This window comes from Falco peregrinus, chromosome 4 (assembly GCF_023634155.1).
Source record: "Falco peregrinus isolate bFalPer1 chromosome 4, bFalPer1.pri, whole genome shotgun sequence".
Lineage (NCBI taxonomy): Eukaryota > Metazoa > Chordata > Aves > Falconiformes > Falconidae > Falco > Falco peregrinus.
This window is the reverse complement of record NC_073724.1, coordinates 92,002,164-92,019,597: the sequence shown is the minus strand read 5'-3', so window position 1 is coordinate 92,019,597 and position 17,434 is coordinate 92,002,164. Positions and strand designations below refer to the sequence as shown.

The 17,434-nt window shown below is 40.5% G+C and overlaps 2 long non-coding RNA genes across 26 annotated transcripts in view; one reads left to right on the top strand and one right to left on the bottom strand.

Moving 5' to 3' along the window:
* Positions 1-3,393, bottom strand: part of LOC114012923 (uncharacterized) — an 89,728-nt gene extending 86,335 nt beyond the window's left edge. For 17 of the 18 annotated variants that reach the window (XR_008747092.1, XR_008747091.1, XR_008747096.1 and 14 more), the window contains exons 1-2: positions 3,275-3,393; positions 1,857-1,977 (exon numbers count right to left, since the gene is read on the bottom strand). This is a non-coding gene — a long non-coding RNA (uncharacterized LOC114012923). Of the gene's footprint in view, positions 1-1,856; positions 1,978-2,604; positions 3,255-3,274 lie in introns of those variants that run through there. The other variant, XR_008747099.1, reaches the window with a different exon arrangement.
* The window catches only part of LOC106112677 (uncharacterized), a 79,544-nt gene that overhangs the window by 47,522 nt on the left and 14,588 nt on the right, over positions 1-17,434 (top strand). For 7 of the 8 annotated variants that reach the window (XR_008747108.1, XR_008747105.1, XR_008747107.1 and 4 more), the window contains exon 3: positions 10,773-10,865. This is a non-coding gene — a long non-coding RNA (uncharacterized LOC106112677). Of the gene's footprint in view, positions 1-817; positions 1,851-10,772; positions 10,866-17,434 lie in introns of those variants that run through there. The other variant, XR_008747106.1, reaches the window with a different exon arrangement.

Genomic DNA, 17,434 nt, shown 5'->3' with positions numbered 1-17,434 from the left:
CAAAGTCTGCTGCATATAGGAAACTCCAAGTACAGGAAGCTGAAGGGATGGCATCTCAGCAATGTGGGTTATTATACGTCCCTCTCTTCCCCTCTCTACTGATTTTCTCCAGAATTTTAAATTACAAATTCAGGGTCTCAAGATCCTCCACAGCCTAGATCCATGATTCCTAGAGAACTGCCTACTAGGTCTCTAAACTGGATCCAGTTGTCAGCAGTTTCCCTGCTCTAACATAAAACAGCTTGTGCAACAAGAGAGAAAAAAAGCTGTCATGTCCAGTGACAGAACTTTCTCAGGGCTGATGCAAGCCCATAGGATGAATGTGCCTAGGAGCTAAGGGGTCATCAGAAACCTAACTGTATTTTGCTTGAAGAACAAAACACATTACTTTGACCTTGCCTCACTAACATAAATATGTAATACATATATGGAAGAAAAGACAGATAAAATAAACTGAAAACATTCAGCCGAACATGCTCCTGGCAACAAGAGAACAGATAACATGACAAATGCTGGTCGTGTCACTTACTACAATGTAAGGAGATTCTCTGACATTATAATGACACTCTCTGATAAGAAGAATCTGTAACAGAGGACAGACACTACTAGATGATGTTCAGGTAGTGCTGTAATGAGAACTGTATGAGGAAAGGAGTCCATTCCAGAAACTGCAGCTTAACCTCATATTTGCTACTACAGCTGATAAGACTTCTACCATTCTGATGAGCCCAAGTTGTTTGGAATGGAAATTTGATCTAAAGAACTGACATCACTTTTGGTGAGGCTCAAAATCCCTTTCTCTCCCTTCTGTCCTCAGCTATGTTCCTGCTGTGGCTTTTTGGCTTCACTAGTCACTGAGGAAACAAACTGATGATCCTCTCCCAGATGCTACAGCCAGAGAATGCAATACCCACCTCGTGTTACATGGATTTTTAGACTATAGTAATTGTCTTTCTCACTTGTCTGATACCCAGTTAAATATTTACCCATTCTGATCCTTGAATTATTATAATTGTGCATTAACTTAGATATGAATGGAAGATGTAAATCAAGACTATTATATTAGGTTTATGTTTCATGCAGTCCTAAGTAATACTGAGAATAATGATTGTATAATATCGCTATTAGTTTCTTAAGTCTGAAATACAAGAGCATAATAATGAAGAGAACTACTCAGTGCGCTTACACTTAATAATACACATTTCAGTCTGTACAGGATTGGGAGCCTACATGCATTAAGTATGGAATCTGTGAGCAAGTATTAAAACAGTAGGGGATGTAAAAATTTGACTTTTGTTAGAAATCTTAATGAAACTTTAGGAATGACATCTGAAGGGACAATAGTGTGATTCATGTAAGAGAATACCATGTCCTGTCAAACAGAATGACATACTATCTTCTGTATCTTATATTACGGTTGGAAAAATGGGTGAAAAATAATAACTAGAATTATTTCAGGGCAAAACTATACATAATCTAAGTACAGAGAAGTGGTATTAGCAACATCATAATTTTATATTTTTCTTTACTGTTTTCATTGCTATTTCTACCGCAAAGTTCTCTTTTCACAGGCACATAACCTTCAGGAGAAAAAAATTATTAGACATTTACTATCATTGCTTTCAGTTGAAAGGCACACTTTTTGGAAAATTTTTAAAATAAGAGAAAAAATGTGAATACAGTGCAAATCATTTATATTTCCTCCTGTTTAACAAAAAGTTTTTTTTCATCTAGATAATTTTCACTGAGGACTTAGTTTAAAAAATTAGGAATCACTTTCTTTAGCAATACCAAACTTAAAATCCGAAGAAAATATAATAACATAAATGCATATTATCAGCTATGTGATTACTTACATGTTGGCTTGCACTACTTTTTCACTAAGGAGCCTCCAGAATTACATTCTTTCTGAGTAGCTGTAGTTTTCGTAGCCATGATCGTCTAAGCTTTTTGAGCCCAAAAGCTTGCTGTTTTCAACTATGTCAGTTGGTTAGGGGGAAAAAAGAGAGAGAGAAATTACCTCTCCCTTCAAAACTTGTTCTGCTTATATTTTTGTCAGTGCAGTTCTGGTAGGGAGCAGGGGAATCATGAAAAAGCTTTAGGCCCTGAGCCTGCTAACGTTCGTCTGCAAGTAGTCCAGCTGAGTTGAAGAGGACTAGCTCACAGATGTGAAGGTAAGATTTTGAAAGTCAGTGGGAACCGAGCTCCCAGGCTCGCATGATGTACTTTTGAAAATCTTGCCCAAAGTCATGGGAACAACAGCTCGCAGGTCTGAGGCCTCTGCTTTGCGACTGCTTTCCTTTCCCATTTTTTAAAAGCGTGTCAGATACAAAAAAAAAAAAAAAAAAAAAAAAAAAATCAAGCCACTGAAGTCAGAAACGCTGGAGAGCCGCGGGCAGGGATGCGTTGGGTCCCCACAAAGGCAGGGTCCGCGCAGCCCGCCCCGGGAAGGACCCTTCAGCAGTCAGAAGTCAAGTGCAGAGCGGCGGCTCGGGCGGCACCGCAGCCCGCCCGCCCGCCCCGGCGTTCGGCGGCTCGCAGCCTCCATCGCGGCTTCCCCGTCCGTGCGACGGGGCCAGGAGCGCTGCCCCAGCCATCAGGTACCTCACGGTCAGTCACAGCTCGGGGCGGAGGCGTGCGGCGTGAAAATGAAAGTTCACGTTTGCCCCGGAGCACGGCGAGCAGCCGAGGCGGGAGCGCTCTCGGAGTGGAACCCCGCTCCGTCAAGTTCCTCGGAGAGATATTTATTTTCAAATGACCAGTGTACGGCACTGCGGGCCCAATCTGCCCCGAGATGCGCCCACACGGCACCGCTCGGCTCCGCTCCGCCACAGGCTGTTCGCAAACCCGGGCGGGGGCGGGGAGAGGTGGCGGTTGGGGGGGTCGCCGGGCCGCTGCCGCCGCGGCGGGCGGGAGCCGGGCCGCTGCCGCGGAGCCGGTGCGGCGGAGCGCGTGAGGCGGCGGGAGGGGGAGGGGGAGCGGCGGCTGCCAGGGCGGGATCGGGCCCGCGGGCTGCCTCCGCGCCGTGTGGGCAAGCGCCGAGCGCTTCAAACCCTCCGGCTTCGGCGGGGTGCGCGGCTGGGGAGGGCGGCGGGGGGGCTGCAACCTGAGCGCTGCGGGAGCCGCGGGGGTCCTCGGAGGCGCAGGGGGGGGGCGGGGGGAAGGAGGCGCTCTTCATATTTTCCTCAGGTCCTCCGGCGCACATCCCCCTCCCCCCCGCCGGCTTCCTCTCCCTACCTTCCCAAAACGCGGTGCACCCCCCCGCCGCCTTTACCTTGACAAGTCCGTGGGGCCGGCGGCGGTCTCGCTCCCCCTTTCTCTCCCACACACATCTCTAACGCGCCACCTCTCCCCCACGGGCCGGGACTCCGGGTGACATTTCTCCCTCTCCCTCTCTCTCTCTTCCCACCCCCCCCCCCCCCTCCTCCTCCTCCTCCTCCCCCTCCCCCCCCCCCCCATTAGTGGCGGTTGGGTTGGTAGCGCGGGAGCGCGCGCTAGCGGGGAGGGCGTGGAGCGCGCGCAGGCTGCGAGCGGGAGGGGGGTGCAGCGGGGGGGGAGGGGCGGCATTGACAGCGAGCGCCGTGTCCGTAGCGCTGCCTCAGCCCGAGCGGCTCTCCCCCCGCGCGCGCCCCCCCTCCCTTCCCGGCATGCCCCAGGGCAGCGGGGCTGGCTCTAACGAATTTGAATGAAGAGCCCTGCTCTTTCGGCGCCATTTTCGAGTGATGCCCGATCGCATCGCTGCCGCGGGGGAGCTGCGGCTCGCGGGGCCGCCCGCCGCCGCACCGGCTGCCGTCAAAAGTCACCTCCCTCCGCCCCCCGCTCCTCTCCCCCTCACCGCCGCCACCACCGCCGCGCTTCGGAGTGGGTACCGGCACAGGCGGTAAGAGCCGGAGGAACCGGGCGCGGCTGGGGCAGAGGGAACTGGGCGGGCGGGGAAAGCCCGTCCTTCGGAAAACGGGGGTAACCTCTACCCCGCCGCCGGGAAAAGTCGCCTCGGGAGCCCGGCGGGCAGCGGGCGGGAGGCTGCCGGGGGCGGCTGCAGGTCTCGCCGCTGGCTCCCGGAATGATCTGTCACTCGGTTCCCTCAGCCTCAGAGGGTGGGAGCGGGCGGGAGCGGCTGCCTCCTCCGGCAGGTAACCCCGCTCCCCCGGGGCGGCGTCGGGCGGCGTCTGGCCTGGGCGGGGATCCCGGGAGCGCCGCTCGCACCCCCGGCGGCCCGCCCCGGGGAGAGCGGCGCGGAGGCGGGCGGGGGGGCGCGGGGCGGGCGGGAGGCGCGGGACAGCCGGAGCGGAGGGTCGCGCCGCGGGCCCGGTGTGCGCCCCGCTCTCCCGTGACATGACATGACAGGCTCTCGTCTGATCTCCCCCCGCGAATCCATCCCTCCGGCCTTCCCCCCAGCCTCTCCGCCGTGGAAATTTCGGGGCAGCGCTCGGGACACGGCGGCTCCTGCTTCCCGGCTCTGCAGCAGCAGCCAGGATGACTTCCCCACTTACATGCACATCTCCCTCGCTCGCCCGCCCCGCCACCCCCTACCCCGCCTCCTCCTTCCTCTCTCCCCGTGTTTTCGTAAGCCGGATTAATGCCCCTTCGCTCTTTCTCCTCTCCCTACTTCCCCCCCCCCCCCCCCAAATAAGAGGACAACCTTCGCCTTTTTTCTCTGTTTCCGTGTTAGCAGATTAACTTCTCCGTTTAAGCGCTTTCTCCACCTCCCACTCAAGCGCTTAATTTCCCGTGTCACGATATCGGAGCTGCCTTTAGCAGAAACCTGGGTGACGGTTGTGCTGCCACATGCTATCACATTTATCATCTCTGTCCCTTTGGATATTAACGAAGGACCAAAGTGCTGCTCATGGCGTATTGCACTGGGGTATTTCCCCCCCCCGCCCCCCCCCCCCACCTTAGCGTTAAAACGCGAGTTTCCTTCCTGAACGAGAGGGGGGAAAACATAATCCGAAGCCATTTGAATCGTGCCAGCTATTTGTAGGTGTTTTTCCTCTCCTCCCACACACCCCCAAAAACGAGTAAATACCCTCCCCATGGAGAGCCTAGCCTAATACTGTGATCAGAGCTGGCCATTCACCTCTTCTCCGCCTACAAAATTCTCTGTCTCTGTCACCCGGGTCGCTATTTGTCATTGGCTTAGCTATTTTTTGGTGGCTGTTTCTATGTCATTTCTCGGTGGCCAGCAGCTCTCGGTCTCTCGTAGCTGTAGAAGCGCGATCGTGCTTATTGTGATAGGCGCCGAAATCGTTCTCGCAGGCTATCCGCCGAGCGATTACCCCGCCGCACACACATAATACGTGACACGGTGCGTTTTTCTCCACGACGCCGTTATAACCCTCTCGGGGCTGGGTTTGGCGTGGGCGCTCGCGGTTCGGAGTTGCGCACACACACACAAACCAGACCGCTTTTTGTTGCGGCAGTTCCTCGGTGGGAGCGCAGGCAGGGATAACACCACGCAGCGGGGCAGGGAGCTCCATAGCAGCGCGGTAAGCTCCAGGCGCAGGCAGGCCAGCGGGCTCCTTCCCAGCTACAATTTCGAGCGTTACTTTTTATTCCTTTTCTTACTTTCCTCTTCACTTTCGGCCGGCCGACCGTTTTGGGTGGGTTGTTTTTTTGTTGGTTTTTTTTTTTTAGTGTTTTGGTTTGGTTGTTTTTGTGTGTGTGTTTTTTTTTTCCCGGAGGCAGGAAGGCGTATGGATATTTTCCCCGATGCCGTGTGGTCGGCGGGCGCTCGGGGCTGCCGTCGAGCTGGCGGGCGCGCAGGATGCGCAGCGAATGCAGCATCGGGCCCCGTTAAGGCGCCCGCTCAGCAGCGACTGGACCGGCTGCTGCCCCCCCTGGTTGCCTGCGGGGACGCGGTGCTGGGAGGTTGGACCGGGTCACAGCCTTCCACCGCTCCTCTCCCTCCCCCCTACCAACCCCCCCCCACCCCCCCCTGCACATCCCTCTCCGGCGTTCAAAGCCAGAACCGGTCGCCTGGCGCTTAGCACCCTCAGCACTGAAAATAACGAGTTAACCGACGAACGTAGGAGGGACGTAGAGAAGAGTTGGGGTGCAGAAGTGCTGTACAAAAGATTTCTGTGTACAAGGCTGAGAGCATGTAGTCTTAAAGTGAAATGCAAAACTTAGCGTTCCCAGTATGGCAACTGGATTGTGATTCAAGGTATTTTCTGTGTAACGCAGAAATACAATAGTTCAAGGAGGTTTTTCTTCCTCAGATCCTTAGTTTCCCTGGATTCTTCTAATGCAGTACCCAAGTTATGCTTTTTCAGTCCTGTTTTCCTGGGAACAGCTGCTTCATTTGTCTCTATAATTTATACTTTTATGCCCTGATAGCTAGAAAACTCAATTTAGTCTCTGAAATTCCGGTATTAGTAAGATCTTATTGAAATTTAACACTTATTTCTTTAAATTTGCATCACTACTTTCAGAGTGTTTTCAGAAACATTTTCAACAATTAGTATGGGAATGTGCACAAAGCTGTTTTCATTGTAGCTGTGTATGCTTCGAAATATCAGGATTTTAAGAGATTTACATTATTCAGCAGTGGAAGTGCAGTCACAGACACTGACTTTCACTTTCAAGGAAATAACTGTCCTGACTCTTAGCTAATGTAGGAAAAAAATATCTATAGTTCAGTATTGTACAGGTGCATATGCATTTCCCCCCACCACTCTTTGACAGCCATGCTCAATAGCATGCAATTTATACCTATTTTTCATTTTAATTAAAATCTGTGCTTAGCACATATTTGACTATATAAAACAACTGTTCTTTTCAGCCTTTTTATTTCTCAGCTGCACCATTCCCATATTTTACAATTACATAAAGGTGGGTGTGGCTAAAATGAAAGCAGTCAACAATCTAATACCAATTTATATTGTATGTTAAGTAGGTTTTCCTTTCTTACATTTGATGTACTCCTTATTTTGAGATATTTTGGGGGAAAAAAATAATGTAGCTTAAATAGACCCTTGTAGAACTGCTTGCATTTTTCACCTTAGTTAAAATGTCAAACATTAACTGGGATTACTTGGCCCTGGAAAAGTTACATTTGGAGGAAATATCACATGAACTTTAAGATCTGAACATATATTTTTGTATTATATCAATAAGTGAAAGTTAAAGTTCGATGCTTGCTAGAATATTGCTTAGGTATACTGTGTAGCATAGTGTGTGGTTTTGGGGCTGGAGGGATTTTTTTGTTGTTTGTTTCATTTCAGTCTAATCCTTTATCTTGATTCTTAGGAGAAACATCCAGATAGGCTTCATGGTTTTTTCATTGTGGTATTTTTTTTAATTATTATTATTTTTTTTTTTTTATCCCACCAAGTTGTACTGAAAGTTTCTAAGAGATACCCTTTCATTTTATACATATAAATCTACCGAAGCTTGGAGTAACTCTGAGATTTTTAATTTTCAGGCATAATAGTAATTTGGAAGTGTGGCTATATATCTATTGTGACTTTTTCATGTGTTAGGGAAGTATTACATAGGAAGTTTGTTGTAGTAACATTTTAAAGGCAGACTATATATACGACACCAAGGTGTCATGGGATTCTTTCTCTGTTTGCTTGGTGGTTTGGTATTTTTGCTTAGCTTCTGGAATTCTGAACTCCCTACCATTGCATCCAAAACGTAATGTCATAGAAGGGCTTTTGCTGCTAAATTGTAGTCTTTATTTCTTTAATTATCCTTGTGACTAATAAGTCAGATTCTGTAGTGAAGTACAACTGGAACTGTGTACACACTACTTGTCTATGTCCATTTTGCCTCTGTACACTCTAGGGAAGGTGAACATCTCGTCCATCTTGAATGTCAAAAGCCATCCTAACAGGTGTATCAGTGCTTTTCTGCAACACTTACATATGTACAAGCACATGACCTTTCTTTACATAAAAAGTAGCTATATAACAGTTAACATTTCTTTTATAGGACCTTACTGGTTTTTGTTATTTGCATTGGTAAGCAATTAACTATTGAATATATAAGGGAGAGCTGAGAAGCTTATCACTATATTCCACGAATATGCTGCAGGTATTCAGTTTTGTAGATAGTTATCCACCCACACCCAAAGGCCCATTGCAAGTCATTCCATTAATTTACATTCATTATAAACTGTCAAGGTAGAGCACATCTTGGACTAGTTTTGACTGTCTGTGAAAGAAATAGGGAATGAAATTGTAGGCTTTTGTGTACAAACAAAAAATATTTTAATGATAAAGTTTGTAAAACTAAAAATAACTTTTATGTACACCAATGTGTTCTCCACAGGGTGGTCTTTTTTTGTGTGTGTGTGTGATTTTGGGGTTTTTTGTACATATATCTTATTATAAGTTCTAAACACTTAACATCTAACACTGGAACCTGATCTCAAAAATTATGATCTTTTCTATTATCAGTAATACTTGGAAAATTTTGTGTGAACAGGCTACCCAAATTACTCTTGTACGTAGTCCTCTGTGACTCTTCTCACAGCCATCTATTTTTTTAATAGAACTAGTAATGTATTTTAAAGATAGGAAAAAAAAATTATATGCCCCACAAATACAAAGGGGACATCAAACAGAGTGGAGATGTGTAGCCACAGATTTCTGGTAAATTTTTTTACTTGGTGAAAATGTTGCTCTGCAATTTTATTTTTGTTTTGTGCATTATTGGCAGGAGTTAGTTAGAATTTTGAGGTAACTGATGTGTTAATACATAACAAGCTAGATAATTTAGTTTTCAAAAGGATCCTTTTTATTGAAAAATACCTTAATTTTGGATACTGGACAATTTCATAAATGGTTAGAATGAACTAGGAATAAAAATTTCTGCCCATGTTTTATAGGGTGTAAGGCAATGTCTGTACTGATTAATTTTTTTAACCCTTTATTGTAAGTTTTTTAAACACTCCAATTCTGATAAACTTTGGGCTATATCTATTAGTAGGCAGTTGATAGTACCACAATTGAGGAATAGTTTTGATCTTAGCTTCGTATGTTGTCATGTGAGAACTCCAGCAGGCTTGCATGAATATTAGAGAAGGGAAGCAGAACTTGAGTTATACTACAGTAACACTTAAAGTTTGGCAAGTTTTTTACTTTAATATTTGCATCTAACAATATTTTATGTACCATTCAAAAAATAGGTTCTCTTTACCTGGAATACTAAGTTTTATAACTTTGTATAATTCTAAACACTTTTCTGTATCTCAGTAATGAACAGTTGCTAGTGTATAAGGATGACCTCACACACACACATTACCACGTACACACAACAGTAGAAAATGTAAATTATGTACATTTAGCTTTTATTTTGTTAAGTTTCCTGAATTGTGTTCTAAAACTAAAGATGATATTGTTATATTGCTCAAAACTGAAAAGTAGCAGTGACTTTCAATGATCGTTACTAATGTCTAAAGGAAACCACTGTTACAAATAGGACCCCCCCACACCCTGTGACTATTTAGTTTGTTTTCAGACACTGCAATGAGTGTATCCACAGTAAATAGATTATTAATAAACTTTTCAACATTGAATCTAGTTGCAGCTAATTATTTTATTTAGCATGAACTAAAATTCACTGGAAAATTTGGTCTGAGAAAAAGGTAATTGCACATCGAATAGGGCTTAAGCTTGTATTTTCATTTTAAGTGGGTTTATGTAAGTCCAGTTTCGATATTATATTAGTTAAATCTCAATATAAGTATGGGGGGGATTTTCAGAAGAACTTTTGTGTTTCTGGTGTAAGAACAGAAACTTTTTTTAAAAAGGTGAAATAGAAGATATATGGAAGTCATGAAAGTAAAGACAAATTCCTTTTTCTTGTTAAAGCAGGGTGCTTATTTTTATTTCATAGCCGTGAGGAGGGTTTTAGTGTTTTCTGGAATACACTTAAAGAATAAAGAACAAATTTATGGAAGTATTTGTAAACAGGTGACCTGATCTAGGCATCTGCTACTCATTTATTAGGCATAGGATGTATTTTGTCATGGTATCTACAGTGAAAAAGTCAAAATAAAGTCAAAATAAATTTAAGATTTTGGCTGTGTGAATGCATGGTTTCCTCCAGTAGAAATTTTATTATGGTTACTGTACTTACCAAGTTGTACTTTCTTCTTACCTGATCATGGCTAATTACTCCTGGGGGTTTTGTGTGTGTTTTTTTTTTTAACCTTTAAGTTTTGAAATTTTATATAATCTCTCAGAGTGTGCTATATGACTAGAATATTTCCATTATATGTTTCAAAGTAGCAAATATTTGTAGGCTACATCTTAATAAAGGCAATAACGGTACTGCCTTGAAGAGCAAAAAAATTTAAATTTCTTTAAAGAAAAACAGTGGAAGTTAAATGCTTTAGAGTCTGTAGCATATTTTGGGAAATACGGCAGTTGAAATCACACATCCATTAAGTAGTTTATACTTACCTGCTTGCTTGTTGGAGGCTGGAGAGAGAGACTGGGGGCAGGGGAGACACTCCACCCCACCCCCCCTTTTTTTTTCTTCCTCTTACTTTCATCTTAAAATGCTGTGGGAAGAATGAAAGCAGAAGCATGCTAATCTGATTTGTTTCAGGAGGCTTCTGATAATAAAGAGGCATATCACAGGTGTTCCTAATCAAGTCAGTTTGGTTAAAAAAAAAAAATAAGTATTTTTAAAATTAGGATTTCCTGTAATATAGACAATGCGAGGGTCAAGCCGATGACCTACATCTATGTTTGGGGATCAACCATGAAACTGTGGGTGTTGGAAATATGTTATAATACATGACACTTTTATTGCAGGTTTTGACCTTTCAATAGAGAGCTGATTTTGGAGAACGGCTTACTCCTGTGATTGAAAAACTCTCTCTGGAAGGTTGATGGAGCGTGAGCATGGTATATATTATATTAATGTTTCTTTTATTACGTATGTTCTTTATTGTAAAAAATGTATACAGCAGTATAACTTATTCAGATTATTCAAAATAGGCCAGTTCTCTTAGGTTTGTTCAAGATTTTTTTTGTTAAAATAATTCTTCTTTACACACCTTCTGTAAAATTATTAAAGACTAAGTAAAAGTATTTACACAAGCTGTGCTCAAAAGGAAATGAAGTAGCTAAAAATATGTATAAAAGGCTGGGTTTGCAACAGCCTTGATCATTGGAGTTACATAAATTCTCCATATAGTATTGTTCTCATATTCTTGTCTTAGGAATTATTCCAACTGAAATGCTGCTAATCCAAAAACTTAAGTATGGATGATAAAAGTTATTTTAAAATAAACACTATATTTTTCGGTTGGGAGGGTGTGTTAAAGAACAGAACAGAGAGCTAGCTGAGTGCATTTCAATGTACTGTGCAAAATTTGTTTTTAAAGGCATTAATAACTAGCTACTTGACAAGCAAAGAACCAGATAACAGGAAAAAATTGTCTTCAGAGCCTCCACCTGTACCAGAATAGCCAGAAATTTGATTTATTTTATCTATTTGCTAGTAAATAGACACTATGTAGTAAACCAGTGAACATTTAAGAATAATTAATATGGAGTATGCTACACTCATATTGCAAGTCCTGCTTTGCACTAGAAGTACTAATTTGGCTGAAACTGAGAAATCCATTCAGAGTAATCATAACCTATCTACTTATATGTGAATAATCTCAACTAACCATTTGTATAAACAATTGAAATTAAAATAGTAACTGCTCTTGGATTGAATAAACTTGTTTAAATACTAAATGGAGTAGTAAAAACTGGAAGACTTTATCTTCAGCAAAATATATTACAGTACAACAAATTTTATGAACATGTCGTGACTTTAGCAATTCCAGCTTTCAGCTGGAATCCAGTTTTTTATCCTTAATCAAATCTGTCTGTCTTCAAGAGCACATTTTTTTTGTAGGAAGCAATTGTACCATAAAATAAAAGAAGTTTTAAAACCCAAAATTTTAGATTATCCCAGTAACTGTTAATTTATACCAAGCAAATCCAGCGAGGTGTAAATTTCATATTTCCTCATTGTTGTAACTGATGGCTAGTGTAACTGAAAAATTGCTGGCTTTTACCAGTAATACACCTCCTGTTAAAGAAGTATTTGAGGCAGACATGTTCTGAGTATATTTTTCATATAATGCTATGATTTTAGGGTAGTTAAAACCTCGTATGGCAAATTATCAGTTGAGAAACAAAACTTTGAATACAGAAAGTATAGGAAGTGAAACATAACTATATAAGCTTATATTGTGATTAGTGAGTAAGTAATTCTTTAATTTCTGATCCTTTCTTTCTTTCTGTGATTAAAAATTACAGTAAAAGGATTTTTATTAATGCTGTAACAGTGTTTGAGTAACATGCCTAATATGCTCCCAAATAAATAAATATTTAACAGTCTGTCCAGAAACTCTGCTCTGAATGTACTGCATTTCTGGTGGTTTTCTTTTTTTTTTCCTTTTTTTTTTTTTTTGCCTCCTAGTTCTCTTAGGAATATATGGATTTCACAGAACACGTCTTTGAATTTGTTCATTATTTTTTTCTGTACAAAAGCAATTACATTCTTGTTAATGAAAATCAGGATTATATTGCAAGGCAAAGGTATCTAAGGCTCCCTTGTGAGATATTTAAAAGGTGAAAGTTTGATGGAGTGTTCCTTGGTCTGACACAAGTTCAGAGTATTTCTCATGGATTCTTATTCAGCAAAAAAAGGTGGTTTCAGGTTCACAACTGTAAATCAAAGGGATTTAAAATTTAGGGCCTAATCCAGCAAACTTTTAAATACACAAGTAGTCCTAATGACTCCCTATCATGAATAAGGATTTGTAGAATCATGTTCTCATTAGATGCAAACTTTCTTTCCTTTAATGAATAAAAGATATTGAAGTATTTTGAACTTAGACAAGTCTAATTTTTATAAATTCTGAAGAGAAGAGGTTTTGCAGTAATTGTCTTACTCATTTAACAAGCTCAAAAAAAGTGCTGCAGTTGTCAGTTATCATTAGAATCTACTTTGAGTGTTGATTTGCTGTACAACATTTTAATGCTGAAATTTGGCCCATATTATGTGTTTTTTTTTCTAGAAACGCCTTGCATTTAGTAGTTAGCATGGCTGTTTCATGACCCAAAGCATAGGTGAAACTTTCAAGAGATGTGGTGTGTATTCTATTGTCTTACTCTTAGCCTCTGCTATTGTAGTTCTTAGTTAGCAAAACTGCCATTGATTTTGTTGGAAGTTGAGTCTGAAATAAGGGCAGCAGTGTTGGCCCCTTAAAAATTGGTGTGGCTATTGCAAATTGTACACTTCATAAACTATTTTGCAATATCTAATTGTAGTGAAGCTGAAAAGATAAAAATGTACAGACTTCTTTGCTGAAGTGCTTCTCATGTAACTTTTCATGGTCACTTTTACTCTTTGTATTATAGGTATACACTTGAGGCTCTACAGACCTTGTTGACTGAATCATAATTTGAAAGCTGACAATGAAAGCTTATTGCTTATCTAAAAGAACTGTTACAGATTACTTTGTCAACTCATTTAGGCTTTTTTTTTTTTTTTAAGGACTTCTCTTGCTTTTCTAAGGCAACTTAAATAATTTTCCTGAAACAGATATGTAGCTATAAATGCAACCCATGCCTAGTTATTACATCACATGTAAAATCAGCCATTGTATGAAACCCTATGATATCTTAGGCATGGCTGTTAAAAGTTTTGAAATCTGAAACAACTGAATTTTCTGGATTTTGTTAGTTTAAACTAGATCCAGCCCTAACATTATTTAAAATGGAGTTTTGTATGCTATTAGATTTAAATAGATGTTAACTTGCATTATTAGATTAAGCATTTAATGAAACGTGTATAGGAAGGATTTAAGACTGTCATACTTACACCTCATTTTTCCTTATCTGTTGATAAAATGGTCTTGCAAGGCAATAGGAAAAGAAAAACAAATGACATACAAATTCTTTAGGAAAAAGTTAAAATATGCTAATTGGGATATTTAAATGCTTATTCTTCTCACTCAAATGCAAATATAGGAAAGTAAGGCATTACCCCTTTTTTTATTATTTTTTAAAATTTTTTTTATTTCTTTATTTCAACAAAAACCTAAGTAGAAATTCATGTAAACCCATACATTTAAGCTGTGGGTTGGGGAATGAGAAATGTAATCAAAGTTCTTAAGTGTTCAGCTACTGTATTGATGGCTTGTTAATCCACCTTGTTTTAGACTGTGGTTCACACACTAACATGAAGAAGGAAATGTATGAGGATGCAGTTGCTAATTGTGTAGTGTGTTTGAATAAACCACTGTGTCTAGCTCTCTTAATTTTGAATTTGCTTTAAATCCAGAGGTATTCACAGTAAACTTTTTTTTGTGGTTGTTGGGGGCAGGATTTTTTTTATTCCAGAGAACAAGTTTTTTCTGTTAAATTATGCTAAATTTTTACAGCAATATTTTGAGGAAATGAGTGTTTTTTAGCAAAATATATTACTAAGGTAATCTATCCAAAGCAAGAAATCAGCAGTATCTGGTTTTTTAATTTTTTTTAGTACTTAAAAATCTTAGTAATGTGCAAATATCTCTAAACTATTTACACCTTTCCATTAACCCACTAAATTTTAAGAGTCTGCTTTTTATTTCCTGTGAGTGTCTTATGGATTTTTTGTTTTGTAGGTTTTGTTGGGGTTTTTTAAGCCTTCAGGCCAAAGATTTTCATTATTTTATCCATCTATTTCTTGTTTGATATGAAGAATGAATTTTTTTTTAATTCCTCCTCTCCCCACAGAAGGAAATGGATTTAAGTATTAACAGAAAAGTTAACATAAACGTTTTGAAAGTGTTGTAATTATGAACATGATTATGATCATCCTAATTTTAACTAAGAATTTCCTACTTCAAACCAGATACAGCATAATATAAGTCACTTTTAAAGTTAGACAGGACTCCCAGTGGATCTGATAAATCAGAACATTTGATTTAGAATTTCTATGTTTAGAGGCAAAATTTTCTTTTGGTAGAATGGGTAGATACTGTGGTCTTAAGTGTGTTACCACTTTAGTAATTCTGAAAACACTTTGCTTCCTCCTGTTACAAGCTAGTCCATATTTTAGTCAAGATCAAGAATTAGAAAAGGAGGATGCTCCATCTGTTGTGGAATGTTGTAATTGGCTCTTATGAGAAAGTCTATCTCTAAATCAAAATACATATTCAAAAGTCTATTGCAGAACAGAGTTCTCTGTTGATACTGTCACACTTGTGTCAGTATCTTGCACCGGGGGGCGGGGGGAAAACCCCTCCTTGTCAAAAAGAATGGTTATGGACTGGTTACCCTGTCCTCATGTTCCACAAAATAGAAACATTTTTTTTCCCAGCTCCTCAGGAGAAGAGAGAATGATGCTTTTAATGCCAAGCACAGGAGTTGTAGAAGAAGCAGTTAAATGTGTATTTTTCTTCATCTGTTTTATCACCTCACTCTTAACAATATGTTTCAGTTCTCAGGCAGAGTGAACATTGGTGCTAGGGACTCTAGTTCTGTATGACCAGAGGGTTGTTTTTTTTTAAACAAAGGGTCATATGCTCATTTTTAATGCTATGTATGTGGAAATCCACAGGCTGTATGAAATGCAAGTTATCTACATACATATGTAAGTCCTAAATTCATGGCCTCTCTAATCAATTCAAGGGTAGATAAAATATGGTTTGAAATAAGCTTACAGGGAAATGCTTGCACTTTTCTATCTGGAATTACCAGGTTCAAAATCTGGATTTTCATTTGCATCGTGCCTGTTTTGCATCTAGGTTTAGAGTGTAACTAGGAGACTCTTGAATTAGCAGTGAGAAAATAATTCCTTCCAGGGTATGAGTACTGCTAGACTGTTTTCTGTTTTTCTACCAGCAACTCTAAGGTTTTGATCCCAGCTATGACACTGTAGTTACAGTACATTTAGCTGTGGATATTGAGTGTTTGTTTCAGAAACTGATATTTTTATGAAACCACATAAGAAACTAATGGAAATGTAAAATATAAGAATGTTCTTAGGCTATCTCTTAAATTTATTGTCCTTGACTTTTTTTTTTCTGTTCATGTATATGGATTTCTTTTTGGTGTGTGTTGAGTGGTTTTTTTGTACATTTTTGGTAATACTTAATTTGTCAACCTCACAGTCGTCAGACCTGAAAATGATCATTGGAAGTGCTGTTAATTTTTGTTTGTTTGTTGTATGTTTAGATTAATATAACTTATATTGCTGACCCAATTTCCATTATATAAAAACCTGAACAAAATTTGTCATTGAAGTAGGAATTCATGAAAGCTAACGCTAGAGGGCAATTCAAAGCAATAGCTTACCCCAGAACAGCTACATGTGCTGTGGCCCTCTGAAAAAGAGGGAGCCTATGGACACTTTCCCAGGGTCTCCCCCAGGCCAAAGCTGGTCTTTGTGATTACTCTACGAAATCATTTCTTTAGTTCGCTTTTCATATCCTTGAGTGCTCTGCTGCATGAGAAGGAAGATAAGCCAGTTCTTACACTTGGCTGAATTAGAGGTTAAGATGCATCTTCCACAGTGTCTTACCTTGCTCACTCTTGCTACTGTCAGAAAGGTGTAACTTATTCAGTGGTGGGTTTTGTTTGTTTTTAATTTGCTCTCGTGTGCTACATCGAACCCTTTGTCTGAAAGGTACTGGGGTTTGGGAGGTAAGATAATGTTGCACTGAAACTTAAATGCCTTTTGTTAAGTATCAAGGAAAATGGAATATATGGTGAGTAAAATACATTCTTACAGATTTCTTACAAAATACTACAAATTTATGCAAATTAATGAGACAGTATAAATAATACATTTCGTTAAAAAAACCAAATCACACCACAAATAGGGTAGGGCATCAGACAGGTACTTTGTGTCCATAATTTTATCAAGGAAAATACAATATGTGAAAAGGGGCAGTCAGTGCTATATTTAACTGAGGAAAAGAGATAATCTTTGTATATTGTGCAAAACTTAAAACAATTTATGTAACAGTGCATTACATAATAAATTACAGTTTTCATAGTTGCAATGTTCATCATAGATTTACAGAACATCTTGAATGCTTGTAAATAATAACCTCTAATGCAAATGGTGATGTCGTGGTTCTTGAAAAGCGCTCAAGAATTCTTATTTTAGCAATGCAAATTCTCTCATTATATTGAAATGTATGCACCCGGCCATGCAAATGCTTGTGCCACAGTAAAGATTTCAACACAACAGCATTTTATAAGTGTGTGTATGTTTATACCTCTCTCTCATTTTATATACCAATATATATAATCTATTATCGTTATGTGTAGCTTATATAAAAAAAGCTAACCTAAGATTAAAATGGGATGATTGTTCCAACACTCAGTACCAGTTTTTCAAGTAGTATTATCTTTGCATTCTTTTGCACAACTTACTATAGATGCCTGAAACTTATTCTTGCTTTAACTGCTCT